Here is an 18558-nt window from a genome sequence, read left to right as displayed (position 1 = left end):
GGCCGTGACAGAAGGTACGCAGGAAGCGGCCAATCTCCTGGATCTTCCTTTCCGTCTGCCCGTTCGACTGAGGATGGTATCCAGATGACAGGCTGACGGTCACACCCAGGAGGGAGAAGAAGGCCTTCCAGACGTGGGAAATGAATTGGGGTCCTCTGTCGGAGACTATATCTTCAGGTATTCCATAATAGCGAAAAACATGGTTGAATAGCATCTCTGCCGTGGCCATAGCGGTAGGTAGACCCTCCAGGGGTATCAAACGGCAGGACTTAGAGAAGCGGTCTACCACCACCAGGATGCACGTGTGACCGTCAGACTCAGGGAGATCGGTGACGAAGTCCACTCCCAGGTGTGACCAGGGTCGCTCAGGAACGGGCAGAGGAAGTAGCTTGCCGGTGGGAAGATGGCGTGGACTTTTGGAGATGGCGCACTCCCTGCAGCCCTGCACGTACCTTCTGACGTCGTTGGCCATGTTGGGCCACCAGAAGCGTTGTTTGAGCAACGAGAGGGTCTCATTGACCCCCGGGTGACCAGTGCCAAGTGATGAGTGGGTATTGTGCAGGAGTGGAGTGCGACGTGCCCGTGTGACGTATTGCAAGCCTTGGGGGCAACCCGGCGGAGTGCGTGTGGAGGCATTGGAGGAGGGAATGGTTTCTTCAGACCACTGGATAGGGTTCACGAAGATAGACTCCGGCAGGATCTTTTCAGGCTCTTCGGGCTTTTCCTCAGGGGAATGGATACGAGACAGAGCGTCAGCTTTAGTGTTCTTAGAACCAGGGCGGTAAGAGATGGAGAAATTGAATCTCGAGAAAAACATGGCCCAGCGAGCTTGGCGAGGGTTGAGTCTTTTGGCAGCCTTCAGATATTCGAGGTTTTTATGGTCAGTGAGAACTTGAAACGGATGAGTAGCCCCCTCCAACCAATGCCTCCACTCCTCGAGGGCAAGCTTGACGGCCAGGAGTTCGCGGTCACCGATGTCATAATTGACCTCCGCCGGGTTGAGCTTGCGGGAGAAGAAGGCGCATGGATGGAGTCTACTTGGCGTCCCCTGCTGCTGTGAAAGGACCGCTCCCACTCCGGTGGTGGAGGCGTCCACTTCCACGATGAATGGTAGATCCGGGTTAGGGTGGACGAGGAGGGGAGCGGTGGTGAAGGCTCTTTTCAGGGTCTCGAAGGCGTTGGTGGCAAGTTGGGACCAGGACAGAGACTTGGGCTGGTTACGGAGTAAGTTGGTGAGTGGACTGACGATGGTACTGTAATTCTTGATAAATCTGCGGTAGAAGTTGGAGAAACCTAGGAATCGTTGGAGCTCTTTGATAGTTGATGGAGTGGGCCAGGACTGGATAGCGGTGACCTTCCCCTCGTCCATCCGGATGCCACTGTGATCAATGATGTATCCCAGAAACTGGACAGAGGGCTGGTGAAAGGAGCACTTTTCAGCTTTTAGGAAGAGGTGAAACTGCCGTAAGCGTTGAAGGACCTCCGCAACGTGGTGGCGATGTTCAGCCAAGCTCCGGGAGTAGATGAGGATGTCATCAATATATACCAGAACGAACTTGTGGAGAAACTCCCGGAGCACCTCGTGAATGAAATCCTGGAATACGGAGGGGGCGTTGACCAGGCCATACGGCATGACGAGATATTCGTAGTGTCCGGTGGGCGTGACAAAGGCGGTCTTCCACTCGTCCCCCTCACGTATCCGGATGAGGTTGTACGCGCTGCGGAGGTCCAACTTAGTGAACACAGTGGCACCGCGGAGATGTTCCAGGGCCGCTGGGACGAGGGGAAGTGGGTAGCGGAATTTGACGGTGATCTTGTTTAGGGCACGGTAGTCGATGCAGGGCCTCAAGCCTCCGTCCTTCTTTGCCACGAAAAAGAAGCTTGAAGCAGCAGGGGAAGTAGACGGGCGGATGTATCCCTGTTCGAGTGCCTCCTTGATATATTCCTCCATGGCCTTCTCCTCCGGTAGTGATAGGGGGTAGATGCGTCCCCTAGGCACTGGTTCACCCGGTAGCAGATCGATGGCACAGTCCCATGGCCGGTGTGGAGGAAGTTTGGAGGCGCGCTGCAGGCAGAAGACGTCACTGAAGGGGGCGTAGTCCGGGGGAACATCCACGGAGCGTTTCTCGACAGGGCTTTCGATAGAGGTGGCGTTCATGGAGAGAGACTTGGAGAGTGGAGACTTTGGAACAGGAAGCTCTGGGAAACAGTCAGGAAAGCAGTGATCGCCCCACTTCAGGACTTCGCCCGTGCGCCAAGAGATGGTGGGATTGTGTTGTTCTAGCCACGGGCGCCCTAGAACCACGTCAGCGGTGGATTCCTCCAGAACCAGCAGATGTACCTTCTCAGAGTGCAAGATGCCGACACAGAGTTGAAGAGGTCCCACATAATGACGGATGTTCTTACGGCTCAGGGGTTTGCCCGTGATGGAGTGGATTTGATAGCTAGTCGGAGACGGGGAGACTTTGAGGTTGAGTTGTCGGCAGAGGGCGCCAGAGATGAAATTTCCTGCTGACCCTGAGTCGAGGAGCGCCACCACTGGAACAGAGGTGTTTGCAGCAGTAAGGATTACAACAGTAGTGAGTGGTTTCATTTTTTGGATTGAGGGAAAAATTGCACTCACCACGGGCCGAGGAGGACGGGTTGGGCATGTGGAGATGACATGCCCCGGAGATCCACAATATAAGCATAAGTTCAGGGTCAGCTTTCTTTGTCTTTCATTTGTGGTGAGACGAGAATGATCAATTTGCATGGGTTCGGTGGCTGATTCTGGAGGGCTGACGGGTTCGGACCGACGGAGGAGGTTGGTGATGGTTGACTGGCCCTGGTGCTCTAGGAGACACGACTGCATACGGGACCCACGCGAATGGCGAGTTGGATAAAGCGTTCGAGTCCGATGGAGTCCTCGTATGCAGCGAGATGCAGCCGCATATTGGGTTCCAACCCCTGACGGAATGATGTGATGAGAGCTTGTTCATTCCATCCGCTGGTGGCGGCTAGCGTTCGGAACTGCAAGGCATATTCGTTAACAGAGAGATTACGTTGTTTTAGATTGTAGAGTTTCTCACCAGTCGATGAATCTGTCAGAGGTTTCCCGAAGACCTCCCGGAAGTGAGAGACGAACGCCGAGTATGATCTGACCACAGGGCCTTTTTGAGTCCACAGAGAGTCTGCCCATTGCAGGGCCTTACCTTGCAATTGCGAGATGATGAACGCTATTTTAGCCGTGTCGGTGGTGTAGAAGTGCGGCTGCATCTCCAGGACCAGTTCGCATTGGAGAAGGAATCCGCTGCATTCCTCCGCCGATCCAGAGTAGGGCGCCGGTTTGGCCATGGGACTGGCGGTGAATGCTGGTGAGGAAGCGGTGCTGGTTGGTGCTGGAGTGGAAGCGTTGCTGGAGGAAGATGACGATAGCTGTGGTGTGAGTGCTCGGCGCAGTGTGTCCACGAGCTCTTGAAACGGGTCGTTGGTGCTCATGCTGTGAAGTTGTTAAGGTCCGGTCTTCTGTTACAACAGAGACACGGAGACTGAAGTAGAAGCAATCCAGTTAAGTATTTATTCACAAGTAGTTGAGCACAGAGTGATAACAAGCAGATGTAGCGTAATGGGAGATGAATGGAATATAATACTGTCCTTTTAAACTTGCAGATGCTGGATGAGAGATGCAATGGAGGGAGACGATGGAGACACTCACACACACAGGTAGGTTTGCACACGGGGAGACCAGGAGACGAAGGAGATGAAGGAGATCGCTGGAGCAGGTAGGTAAGTCGTTTGGGAGTCCTTAAGGTAAGCATACATATGTTGTAGTGCGAACGAGACCGGACAGTGAGTGTGTGTGAGTGTGGTGGCTTTATGGTGCTGGTGATTGCAGAGTTAATGACGTGCAGGTGGCGGTGATTAGAAGGCTGGTGATTGAGTGCGTGGGTACTGCAGTGAGGTGGAACCTGACGTGTCTGTGACACTGTGTCTATATTAATAATTTTGTCTGCGATTCACAGTCTTTTAATCCATATAATCTGTGCTGTCATTAATAATGTCTGCGTGCTTATAGCTGTACTTGTAACAGTATAGATAGAAAATAAAGTTAATTTGCACCAGTTTAGTGCAGTTTATATCTGTGTGGTGGCGCAACAGGTAAGCCGAGTGCTCTTGTGTGACAGCGGCCTGCATGACCCGGGTTCGATTCCAGTCCGTACTGGTTCCTGCATTCCATATACATATAAATCTGTTCCCATTGTCTCACTGATGTTCACTGGATAAGTAAATTACTGGTATACTGGGGCTGTCTGTAAAAGGCATATTCTAAAGCTGTGACTTTATTTATAAAGATTACTTTATTGTAGTCTGTTTGAAGCACACTATAATGATGCCATTAGCACACTACAAGTTCACTTGGAATGCCATTGCAATGTGTTTTAAAATCACTAAAAGTTTATCAATATAATATTAATCTATGTTCAACACTCTTATAATGTAATTGAATTGCAATTTTAATTACACCAAAGTACATTTAAAGTTTATGCTGAGTGAATTCTGCATTTCAAAACTTAAACAAGAGTATATTTAAAGTGTACTTAAGTATACTTGGAATAGTTCCACTTTAGCCAACCAAGTATATTTAATACAACTTTAGTTGAACTTAAGCACTGCTTTTGGACAACTATAATGCATTTAGTTGTACTAAAGTACATACGAATAAATTGTGCTTATTTTTCCACTAGTGTTGTCTTTGGATCTTTAGTCAAAAAGGAAAACAGAACATTAGCACAGTCTTAGGCAGCACTTTAGATGGATCTGAGCGGGCAACACAAACAACTCTCCTTGAGAGGTTAAGGATTATCCAAACAGAAAAGATCTTCTTAAACATCAGTCCAGTAAAAAACAATACAATACACAAAATACACAAAAAGATGACAAAAAACATGCAATCCAAGAACAAAACAGAAGGCCGCTGGAAAAATCTCAAACCCAAAAATCCTTAGGAAGGACAATGCATAGGCCAACATCAGGACTGAACAAGAACAAGAGAACAAACAGGGTTTCTCATTAGAAGTGATTCAACACAAGTAAGAACATCACAACAAAGGGACAAAGAAAAGAAAAAAAAGAAAAAAAGGGAAATTAATCTGGGTTGAAATAGCACCATCTAGTGGTGAAAACAAGGAACTACAGACAAAACATTACAGGAAGTTGTTGTAACTCAGGCATACAATGTCCGATCTGCTCCAAACTTCACATGTTTGATAATAGTCCTGGCCTGAAGACATCTACATGGCAATATTCAGTTACAGTCAAAGCGCCACCTGTTGGCAGCAGAAAGTGTGGCACGTCGAAATGAATTGGCCATATTTATCCTGTATTTACTCGCTTACATTCATGTCACCCACTGTTCACTGTTTTCCTAAGGCCACCTGGTGGCGTTGCTCCAGGTGTGAGGGCCCTTTCATCGCTGCTTACAGCTTTAATTCTGTTTTTCTCTGTTCACAGAAGCGCTACAGGTGTGTGATGTGACGATGTGTGAATCCTCATGTTCTTTTGTTTATGCTGCTATTTGTGAATGTAAAGCTAAACCCCTGAATTTTTTTCACAAACACCCATCTATTCTAATTTAGTTTAATTTTAATTTCACGTTCTAATCTTAACGGTTTACGATCGACTAATGAGCTTTGTGTTGTTTGTCAGGAAAATAATCTAAATGATCAAAATTCTCTTATTACAATTCTCCAGCAGATGTACTATGCTGCACGCAAGTTCACGTTATTCAAAAACTTGCGTACATGAGCTGAGACCTGACGTGAGATTTAATTGTAGCTTCCATATTGATAAATGACAAGTTTTGCGTTGAAACAACTGTACACACCATTTTCTGTTGTATGTTTCTTTCATAAATGAGGCCCAGTGTGTCTACATGAAAATCATAATGCAGTTTCAATGTCTTAACACAGGAGGAGGACATTTAATTTATTTTGGTTAGGTAGGTCGCAGTGAAAAAGTAGAAAAGACTTTAAAAAAGTCTAAACAGGCAGCATTTTTGTGAGGCCGATGCAAAATTTTTCTTTTCATCTTTAGCCAACTATATTCTCAAGTTCTGTCGTTATCAGCAGTCAGTCAGTGTTTCCCGAAACCAAAGTTAGTAACACTTTACAGTAAGGTTTCATTAGTTAACATTAATTAACTACATGGACTAAGTATAAACAATTACATTATTAAAATTAGGAGTTGAATTTGTTAACATTAGTTAATGCACTGTGAACATGAATAAACAACAGTTATTTTTATTAACTAATGCTAACAAAGAACAAATGTATTGCTCATTGTTATTTGATGTTAGTTAATATATTAACTTAATGAGACCTTGCTGTAAAGTGTTACTGCATAGGTTCTTGTTTGTATGACGTGGACTTATAAATTCTTATCTGGGGTCACATGGAGCCAGTTGAAGCTGTTTAAATATTTTGGGTTGTCAAAATTTAGTACTCATGGACTAGCATTGGATGGAGAAAAATACAGAGTACTGAGCAATACTGAGCATCAATAGTACAAATGATCTTTTTGTTTTGTTTTAAATCAAGGTTACTGTACATGTGACAGCTCTAAAAATGTGTCCCATAAGCATGATGAAGCGATGTTCCCATCTTATTCCTCATTTATGCTCATTTGTTAATTTCAGTCACACCCAACAGCATCTCCATCTCTGACTGTGTATTTAAAGCCGCCGCTCTTCTGCTGTCTCTGCTCTATCACACAAGAGCAGCTTCACACCATGTTTGTTCAGGCTCTGCTCATCTGTATTGTGCTGAGAGCACTCGGTGCTCAGGCAAGAGTAGCCAATGACTTTGAGTGTAAAGAATTTTTCTACAAAAAGACAGAACCGGGGGGAATGGATCAGAATGCCAAGAAAATCTGTCAGCAATTGGTAAACAGACACACTTTTTACGCTACGCTGTACTCGGTTCATCACTGGATTCCTCTCTACAGCGCCTACAAATTTGACGCTCAGTGCTTCAACGACAGTGGAAGGTCAAGCAGCTGGCATTTAGAGCCACAGGTAACCATGTGCTTCACTGTCTAACAAAAGACTTTGGTTACACTTTATAATAACGTTCAGTTATAAGTCAATTATAAATTATTAGTTAATGATGAACGAAGTGAAGTGAATGACTTCACTTCGAATTCACATACGAATTTATGACAAAATTGTTTTAGTATTATTGGTAACACTTCATTTTAAAGGTCCAGAATAATGCATTAGTCAAGCATTAATCAATGTTGAACTTGTTCACAATTAAGCATTAGTTAAGAATGAACACACTAGTAATTAATGATTAACTTTACATTGTAAGGGTCAGAATTATGTATTAGTTAAGCATGGACACAATAGTAATTAATGATTAACTTAACATATAGTAGGGCATATTAGCCATTATTTACAAATTATTAAACATTTGAAAGATACACATTTATGCTATAAAAAATAACCTAGTAATTAATGATTAACTTAACATTCTATTAAGTTAACCGAACAATAAACTAGTAATTATGCTTAATTACTGATGGTTCTGCAGTTATAAATTGCTAAAATAGTACAATAAAGACAATTTGAACCCCAAAGTGAAAGGTATATCCACATTAATTATGGCACTTATTGAGTGATATTCAAGTTTATTGAGCAGAATAAGCCAATTATTAAGGCTAAACTTCCACTAATACAGTATTAATAGAGGCAATTTGACCCCCTATTCTAAAGTGAAAGCTAAATTCTGCTTAATTATGGCACTTATTGAGTGATATTCAAGTTTATTGAGCAGAATAAGCCAATAATTAAGGCTAAACTGCCATTACACAACAAGTTTTACATTACAAGACAATTTTACCCTATATTGCAAAGTAAAAGTTATATCCTCAATTAAGGCACTTATTGAATGGTCTCATTGTTATATAAGTATTAATACATAACTTCTACAGACACAACTTTTTTTGTACATTTGGATAAATGATGAAAGATACAACATGGACGTATTGGCAACATTTAAACGTAAGCATATTACGCTTTTACAGCAGAAATACTTAAAATATTTATGAATATTTTATATCATAAAGATATCTGTATAATGTCCCTTTTACCGTTTTATGGATGAATGTTATATCCCTAAACCCAAACATAACCATTTTATAGAGAATATAAAATTAACGTAATGGACATTAATATTTAGGAAAATGCTAGATTTAGTAACACTATTGACCTTATTCCTGACTAGCCTACTGCGTTTTGAATTATGGGTTGCACTTCTGGTTTGGTGAACTTCCATTCAAAAAGACTGAAAGGAATCATTTCAAATCATAAGGTTGCCCTACAAATAAAGCTTATACATCAGTTTGACTGAAAGAGCTGTCAATTTTTCTTTCATGTTTTATTTTCAGACATCATGAGAATAACATACGCTTGGTATTTTAATGTAACATGTTATAACAAGAATATCTATGGCAAAAGCTCTTTTCAGCTGCTGCTTTCTTTCAATAATATAAACTGCAGTTCTCCAGTCATCCAGGTTTCCAGCGTCCACCAGTCAGCAGTCCGTCTCTCTCACTCACTTCTGTTTCTCCTGGTGTTTTATGCGGTCTCTCCACGCCGATTACTGTAACAAGACACAGGTGTTATTTGCGCTTAACCCACTCACTCACCGCTCGTCTCCCAACTCTCTCTCCCGCTGCAGACTCCCGCCCCCCTCGCCACACTCTCGTTTTCTCATCAAAGCCTCACGTCTCTTTCCAGGTTTGTTTTCACAGGTAAATACAATTTATTACCTGTAAAAATGATGGAAATCACTTTGAAATAGTATCACGCAATTCTGAAGAACATTTTTATTAAGGCAATTTATATTACATAATATAGTTATATTTAGCCCATTCGTTATTGCTGTGTAAAGAATCACACTTTTTCATGGCCTGTTGAAAGTACCTTGTTGATGCTTTTACACTTTTAAATGTCCTTTTAATGTTTGGTGGTTGAAGGGGTGAGTAGAATAATGTCATCTCATCTCATCTTACTCCCATAATTCTCGCAAAGCGTCATGGGGCGTTGGAATAAGGTGGATAGCATTAAAAGGATATTTTGGAGGATAATCCACTCAAACCTCTAAACCTACCTATAACCATTTCTTAAAAATATGTAGTTATAAAGAAAAATATAACAGACAGAAAAGCTTAATCACAATAAATTCTTTATTAAGAAAATGTCAAAAGCGATACCAATAGTAGTCCGAATGTACTACACGATGTGTTGCAGTCACAGTCCTCTCTGGTGATATATAATAGTTTTGTATCAGGTACAAGCAGAATTTAGTTATTAATCCACAAAAATGGTATTCCGCTTCACTTCACTTCACGGCATGTCGCAATCTGTGACGAAGCAGGCGAGAGCCAATGAGCGTTGACATCACTGCCGTAAAACGTGTCGTGTACAGCTTTTTGAGGCGGCAATTTTTGAATTCATAGTGATCGCTGGATTTGTTTCAATTGTTGAGGATGGAGATGAAGATCGGTAGATCAAGAATTCAATTTGGATCTGTTCCTCGCAGTCGTATGGATTATAAAGATGTGGATTAAAGCGGATTAAATTGACATCTTTTGTTAATTTATGTTGCGTTTTGGTGTATTTTCTAGTCCTGTGTCTGAGAAAACGCCTTTTGTGTCCCATGGCAAACAAAATAAGTATTACATGATGGTTAGATGATTACAGAAATGTTATTCATTTTAAAACTCAGGTTTTAAAGTGTAGTTTTGTTTAAGGTAATTCTTTGAAACGAGTTTGCTGTGAAAGTCACGAACAGAGCAAAATGTTTCTACATTTAATCATTTTTAGTGCTGTCAATATTGTATATTTCAGTGTGCTATACTTGTGTGATCGCGTTGCAGAATAACTAAAACCAATAGTGTAAATAAGAACCTATAAAGGGATCAAATTGCCTTTATTAGTACTGTATTAGTGCCAGTTTAGCCATAATTATTGGCATATTCTGCTCAATAAACTTGAATATCACTTAATAAGTGGCATAATTAATGAGGATTTAGCTTTCACTGTAGAATAGGGGGTCAAATTGCCTTTATTAATATTGTATTAGTGGCAGTTTAGCCTTAGTTATTGGCTTATTCTGCTCAATAAACTTAAATATCACTCAATAAGTGATATAAGCAATTAATGTGGATATACCTTTCACTTTGGGGTCAAATTGTCTTTATTATACTATTTTATCAATTTATAACTGAAAACCAGCAGTACTTAAACATAACTACTAGTTTATTGTTCAGTTAACTTAATAGAATGGCACAGAAATAAAATTACATCATTACACAATGGTTTATTAAGTTGTAGAGGTAACACTTTAGAATACTGATCCTTCATTAATGAGTAACTACACAGGAACAAATGAGTAATGCATTATTAACACTCTAGTAACTACTGTTAACTAACAATAAACTCTGATTAATGAATTAGTAAGTAATAGTGCTCAGTTGAATGTGGTAGTTCACTATTAGCTAATCAGTAACTACTGTGTGGCGAGGGGGGCATGGTTCAGCGAAGTCTGCAGCGGGAGAGAGAGTCGGGAGACGCATGGTGAGTGAGTGGGTTAAACGCAAATAACGGACACCTGTCTCTCATTCCAGTAATTGGCGCGGAGACAGGATAAAATGCCAGGAGAAGCAGGAGTGTGGGAGAGAGAGAGGGACTGCTGACTGAGAACCGCCGGAGTCTACCTGGAACATTTTTTACTGGAGTGAAAGTCATTATTGTGGACGTTTTTTTTCTGTTGTTGTGCGGATGCACTGACTTTTGTTGGAGATTGAATAAGTTGAAATAAAGCTCAGTCAGCAGTCAAAGCCGACCCTGTCCTCTTCCTTCCCTAAGAACTTTGAACCTTGTTACATACTGTTTTTTTTTGTTTTGTTTTTTATGCCTCCCAGAGAACTACTAAGAACTACTATATACAGGTTCATAATTTACATGAATGATGCATAATGTATAATTAATTCTAAAGTAAAGGTCTTGGTAACCCACTAGTAATGACTGAAGTATTACCAAATCCTTCAGAAGGAATTACTAATTATTTGGATCAGTATTCTAAAGTGAGAAACATGATAACTCTCTTGTAACTACTGGAGTCATCGTAAACTTTTGAGGTTTTAACTCAAGAGTTACTAAACAATTCTAAAGGAACTACTACTTATTTGGATCAGTATTCTAAAGTGAAGATCATAGTTAACCCACTAGTAATTACTCAAGTGTTACCAAATACATCAGAAGGAATTACTGTACAAAACTGTACAAAAAATGTACAAAAACCTCAAAATGTTACAATGACTTCAGTAGTTACTAGAGAGTTATCATGTTTTTCACTTAAAAATACTGATCCAAATAATTAGTAATTCCTTCTGAAGGATTTGGTAATACTTCAGTCATTACTAGTGGGTTACCAAGACCTTTACTTTAGAATTAATTATACATTATGCATCATTCATGTAAATTATGAACCTGTATATAGTAGTTCTTAGTAGTTCTCTGGGAGGCATAAAAAACAAAACAAAAAAAAACAGTATGTAACAAGGTTCAAAGTTCTTAGGGAAGGAAGAGGACAGGGTCGGCTTTGACTGCTGACTGAGCTTTATTTCAACTTATTCAATCTCCAACAAAAGTCAGTGCATCCGCACAACAACAGAAAAAAAACGTCCACAATAATGACTTTCACTCCAGTAAAAAATGTTCCAGGTAGACTCCGGCGGTTCTCAGTCAGCAGTCCCTCTCTCTCTCCCACACTCCTGCTTCTCCTGGCATTTTATCCTGTCTCCGCGCCAATTACTGGAATGAGAGACAGGTGTCCGTTATTTGCGTTTAACCCACTCACTCACCATGCGTCTCCCGACTCTCTCTCCCGCTGCAGACTTCGCTGAACCATGCCCCCCTCGCCACACAGTAGTTACTGATTAGCTAATAGTGAACTACCACATTCAACTGAGCACTATTACTTACTAATTCATTAATCAGAGTTTATTGTTAGTTAACAGTAGTTACTAGAGTGTTAATAATGCATTACTCATTTGTTCCTGTGTAGTTATTCATTAATGGAGGATCAGTATTCTAAAGTGTTACCGTTGTAGATAATGACTAAAGCGTTTACTGTACATTCAGTTAATCATTAATTACTAGGTTATTCTTTTTTATTTATAGCATAAATGTGTATTTTTCAAATGTTTAATATTGTGTAAATAATGGCTAATATGCGATACTATATGTTAAAGGTGCCGTAGAATGTAAAATTGAATTTACCTTGGCATAGTTGAATAACAAGAGTTCAGTACATGGAAATGACATACAGTGAGTTTCAAACACCATTGTTTCCTCCTTCTTATGTGAATCTCATTTGTTTAAAAGACCTCCGAAGAACAGGCGAATCTCAACATAACACCGACTGTTACGTAACAGTCGGGATCATTAATATGTACGCCCCCAATATTTGCATATGCCAGCCCATGTTCAAGGCATTAGACAAGAGCAGCCAGTATTAAGGTCTGGATCTGTGCACAGCTGAATCATCAGACTAGGTAAGCAAGCAAGAACAACAGCGAAAAATGGCAGATGGAGCAATAATAACTGACATGATCCATGATTACATGATATTTTTAGTGATATTTGTAAATTGTCTTTCTAAATGTTTCGTTAGCATGTTGCTAATGTACTGTTAAATGTGGTTAAAGTTACCATTGTTTCTTACTGTATTTACGGAGACCAAAACCATGTCGTTATTTTCATTTTTAAACACTTGCAGTCTGTATAATTAATAAACACAACTTCATTCTTTATAAATCTCTCCAACAGTGTGTAATGTTAGCTTTACCCACGGAGCACTATCAAATTCATTCAGAATCAAATGTAAACATCCAAATAAATACCATACTTACCAGGGATGGACTGGGACCAAAAATTGGCCCTGGCATTTTGGCCCAGACCGGCCCACCACCACATAAGATCACAAATACCACCCGTCCTTCCGCTTTATATATATATATATATATATATATATATATATATATATAAACATTTGTTTCAATTTGACGTTGCACATCATGCAAACTTTCTTAATAAGAATTGTAGCTTTTCTATCTGCATTGGCAGACAAAAACTCATGAAAGGCCTCTTCAAATTAAAGCACAGGGCCACTTAAGTCATGAAATATATATATATATATATATATATATAATTTCTTGATTACATATATATATATATATATATATATATATATATATATATATATATATATATATATATATATCATGACTGAAAGAGGCCCTGTGCTTAACGTTTTCACAATAATACAATGGATCATCATAATAATATATATATAAAAAATTGTTTTACTTAGTCGGGAAGGTGTAAAACAACTAGCTTAAAGGTCAACCGATTCTTGTTAACTAGCTGCTCTGACCGTTTTTAATACTGACGTTATGGCTTTCTACACCCTCACACTTAGCCAAACTGCAATCATACAGTGTATAGCCTGCCGACTTCTTTTATCATTGTAGTGTTATCATCAACAGTTTGTCCACCACTTGTTTTTGGCTCATTTTTATCAAGGCTTACCGCAGGTTCTACCCTCACTCCCTCATCTCTGTCCCTCTCCTCTTGAGTCTCCTCCTCACTAGCACTGTTAATGCCACTGCAGCCGACACCAACACCACTTTCATCAGCCACGGGAGCTGGTGAAGGTCCTGCTACTGCTGAAAACATTTGTGTAAATTTGACACATTTTGCAGCGTCTGCCTGAAGAGCCTGTTTTTTTCTCTCACGCAGCTTCTCTGCACCTCCTTTGCGTTTGTTCTCCATGATCACACTGAAACTGCGTGCAGGCAGAAATCCCATAGATGGTGCTGTTCAAAGATATGATTGGGCCAGTCCAGTGTCAATCAAGAAAACAACCAATGGGCCGCTGAGCTACCTGTTTCATGGGCCGCGTCTGTCAGAACTGAAGTGTTTTGGGCCAGCAGCCCAGTGTCAATTGAAAAAAACATTGGGCCGCCGATCTAGGCCTACCACGTTCATGGGCTGAGAGATTTTTTTTTTTTTTTGCGATCGGCGACCGTCGGCCCAAAAAAGCACGTCGGCCCACCAGGAAAGTGCCCGGTATGCCAAATGGCCAGTCCGCCTGTGATTCTACACTTTGTAAAGATCCATTTTGAGTGTTATATTAGCTGTGTGAACTTTGTTTATGTAATGTATTAGAGTCGTGAGCTCGGGGGCGGGGAGCACGAGAATTTAAAGGGGCCGCACGCTTTAATGATGCCCCAAAATAGGCAGTTAAAAAAATGAATAAAAAAAAAATCTATGAGGTATTTTGAGCTGAAACTTCACAGACACATTCAGGGGACACCTTAGACTTATATTACATCTTGTGAAAACACGTTCTACGGCACCTTTAAGTTAATGATTAACTTACTATTGTGTCCATGCTTAACTAATGCATTAGTGCAATGCATGCAATGTGTTAAATAATGAACAAGTAAATCATGAATTACTAGTTTATTTATGCTTAACTAATGCATAATTCTGACCCTTACAATGTAAAGTTAATCATTAATTACTAGTGTGTTCATTCTTAACTAATGCTTAATTGTGAACAAGTTCATCATTAATTAATGCTTAACTAATGCATTATTCTGGACCCTTAAAATAAAGTGTTACCGTATTATTATCTCAATAAACATGTTAATAATGAACAAATGATGAACAGACCATTAGTAAATAATCAGTATATGATTTATTGATGAAGTTGAAGCTGGTCAGTGTTCAAAAGCACAAACATGCAGGTAAAGCACTATTTTTAAAGGGTCATGAAACCCCAGAACACATTTTTTGAGCTGTGAACAGATATGTATAGGCTGCACATCATTGAAAACACTAAAGGTACTCATACATTATATTTAAAAGTTAAAATTTTAATTTTAACTTTTAAAAAGAAAAAAAAAAAAAGTAAATTTTTCAGAGTGATTTCTATCTTCCGGTTTGAAAAGAAAAGTCGGAGCAACATCACAAAATCTGACGTCATCATGTACCACCGGCAAGATGTAGTATGCATAAGATTATAATTGCGGTATTATGCATGAGAAAGTATCACTTCTCTCGCCTCGGTCTCTTGTCATTCAGAGACATATCGTTGGTGTTCGTTTCCTCAGTGCTACAACACAATGTGTTTTCCTGTGACGCAACCAGAACAGAAGTGTGAGTGCATGTGGATTGTTTTGCTGTGATCTACCAGCACAAATTGAAAGTATGTTTGCATGAGATCTCATTAAAGCGGAGAATTCAAATGTCACAAAAGTGCTGTTCATCACCTCTGCGTTCGGACATGCGAGCCATGTGTATGTTTCCCTCAGCACAGCAGCACATGAATGTTGTTTTGTTTTTTGCCCACGATGCAGTCAGAACTGGAGTTTGAATACGGACACATGAAAAATACGATTGTTATTATGATATACAGGCGGAGCGCACATATGCTCGGTTTTAGCGCGGAGCTCCACTGATGAGTTTAATAACATTAGCCACGTGGCTCATAGCTCATACAGAATAAAGTATCCGTGTTTAAAGTTTTTATAGACATATTATCCTGCACCAAACATTAACCAGCACGGTGTATGCACACATATTTCATCAAGTCTTCTACAAATTAATTATATGTGTAAACTGGACACTGATCTGAACACGACAACATAATTATTCTAATAGACAAAAGACTGATTTTGAGACTGCAGTGCTCGTAAATGTAATCAAAGTAGTCTATTATTAGCCCTATTAAATATTCTTCAGACTTCAGACTTGTGTTCTGTGTGGAGTGTGTGGGATCTAGTGATGAAGTCAACCTCTGAACCGGTTTTACCTTCCACTGAAGCTCACATCAGGTGCACAGAGTTAAACACTCCATGTGTGTCAGAGAGGACAGCTGTCTATACCCTCACTAGTAAGCACTTACACTGCAGTACACACTACAAAGTGTTCAACACCTGTTACAGATGATGTGTAAACGCATGAATAAATCATTTACAAAGCTTTCTGCATCCCCTATTTTAAAGTGTAGAATAAACTGTTACATATCATTTGTAGACCTTTCTTTCCTGTTACAAATTATTTGAATATGTATACAAGTAATTTATAACTTTCTGCACTTCAGTCAAACTTTCCCTCATATGATATTTAAATTATATATTTTTATATAAAAATTATAATATTTTTTATGCAAATATATTTTACAATTATATAGATATCTTTGAGCCCATAACTCGCCCCTTATACATAAACATGACGACCACTTTTTAGCCACTTAAAAAATTTTTTAGCCATCATATCAAATCATATACTGATCATTTACTAATGGTTTGTTCATCATTTGTTCATGATTAACATGTTTATTGAGATAATAACACTAAAACAATTGTCATAAATACTTCATTGATTTATCAGTGATGAATAATGTATCAACTAATAACTTATAAACCATCTACTAATGATCTGTTTGATTTATTTCATGATTTAACCATTGTTTAAGATAACTTACAACACATTTGTAAACCGTTAGCATACCACTTATTAATCATTTATGAAGATATATAGTCATGTTTTGTAAATGATTCTTTCATCATTAACTAATCATTTATAAGTGACTTACAACTGAACGTTATTATAAAATGTTACCAAGATGTTCATTTGCAGTTTAAGCTCTGCATTCTATTCTGTTTTGTCATGCCAAATAATATATAAAATACATTATATGTGCTTTATGGAATCTTATTATACTGTACTATAAACATTTAATATGTCAACTGAGAGACAATGTAAAAACAAAGTAAGAACAATCCATTTGATACAATATTTGTTCATCTTTGTTAATGTTAGTTAACAACATGCAGCTGTTTATTGTTTGTTCATAACTTTTGATGTTAATAATGAATTAGTAGATGTTGAAATTAACATTAATAAAGATTAATAAATGCTGTAGAAGTGCAGTTCATTATTAACTAATGAAACCTTGTAGTGTTACCTTAGTTAGTGTTCCCAAAAAAAACAACACAAAACAAAACAAGTATTTTCTCAAAAATAATAAAATATCAAACTAACTATCTAACATAGTATTTCTTCTGTAGCTTTCCAAACCTGAAGATCAAGATCTATACTATATGGTCCGTGAGACTGAAGATAATAAATACACTTATAAAGGAAATCAAGCCATCAGCGATGACTACAGCGACACCGGATACGATCGCGGACACCTGTACCCGAACAGCTTCCAGTGCGGTGAAGGCCGTACGGCAACAAATACACTGACCAACGCAGCACCTATGGACGCGTGTTTCAACCAGAACCAATGGAGAAAGTGGGAGAATAAATTGAGGACATTTTTAAGAGACATGCTTAAAAGTGACGGTGGTGCTGCTACAGCCTACATTGTCACAGGTACAGTACCCAATGCGAATCTACGGATACCACAAAGAGAAGTCTCTGACGACCCTGAAAGAGTGACGGTGCCCTCTCACATCTGGACAGCTGTCTGTTATAAACACTCAGATGACACAAAGTCTTTCTCCTTCGGCTATATAGGGGAAAACAAGCCGGAAGGTGACATAAGCCTGATGAGCGTCTCAGACCTGAACAGACAAATAAAAAAAACTTTATAGCCAGCACTCAAAAATTAACATTTTTGTGGATGATTGTTTTGGTGACAATAATAAATTAGAGAAGGTTAAGGCCGAATTTCCGACATTAATCAATCTACCAGTCCAAATGAGCTCAGCCATGCAAAACACGTATCTTGCAGTAAAAAGGGTTGTCAGCAGTGAAAGAATACCTAAAAAGAAATTCAAGGTGAGTGAGATGACAGTAAAATTAGCCTTTGACAGCATGAGCACTTACCACACTGAAACAGAGTATCTGAAAGATTCTGTTGGAAGTGCTTGTCTTATAACTCATGCCAAACCACTAAGGAATTACATCAGTAAAGGGGACATATCAGAGGAGCCAGATGCTGTCAAATGCCTGCTGGTCCCAGAGAAGCAAAAGACTGCAGCTGATGGATCACGGTGCTTGAGCGTCTCAGAATCTAGTGACGGCTGTCAGTGCAACACAGCAGTAGGAATTAAGCCCTGCTGCTCCACTCCCTGCCTGTTCCAGGACAAACTCCATTCCTACAGGTGTTACTCAGGCCAGACGCTGATCAAGTGCTCACCCCGGTACTCCCTCATCACGTATACAGGAGAGAGATGCAAGGATGATCACCCATGTGCCACATACGGTCATAACTTCTACTGGTGTAAGACCATCACTGGCAGGTGGGGCTACTGCAGCCCTCCGCTGTGGACGAGTAAAGCTATAAATGGGAAGTACTGCCGCAGTGACCACGCCTGTGCCACATATGGTTCGAAATCTATGTGGTGCTACACGGATAAAGAAGGCAATTATGACTACTGCTGTACTTCTGATGACTGCTACTCCGCTCAGAATGGCAAGATCTGCAGGTC

At 39.9% G+C, this 18558-nt stretch overlaps 1 pseudogene; it reads left to right on the top strand.

Moving 5' to 3' along the window:
• The first annotated feature begins 6766 nt into the window (after positions 1-6766).
• LOC125261754 lies at positions 6767-18551 on the top strand (annotated as a pseudogene).
• The last annotated feature ends 7 nt before the right edge of the window (positions 18552-18558 follow it).

Source organism: Megalobrama amblycephala, unplaced genomic scaffold, assembly GCF_018812025.1.
Source record: "Megalobrama amblycephala isolate DHTTF-2021 unplaced genomic scaffold, ASM1881202v1 scaffold480, whole genome shotgun sequence".
Classification (NCBI taxonomy): domain Eukaryota; kingdom Metazoa; phylum Chordata; class Actinopteri; order Cypriniformes; family Xenocyprididae; genus Megalobrama; species Megalobrama amblycephala.
This window is presented reverse-complemented; position numbering and strand designations above follow the sequence as displayed.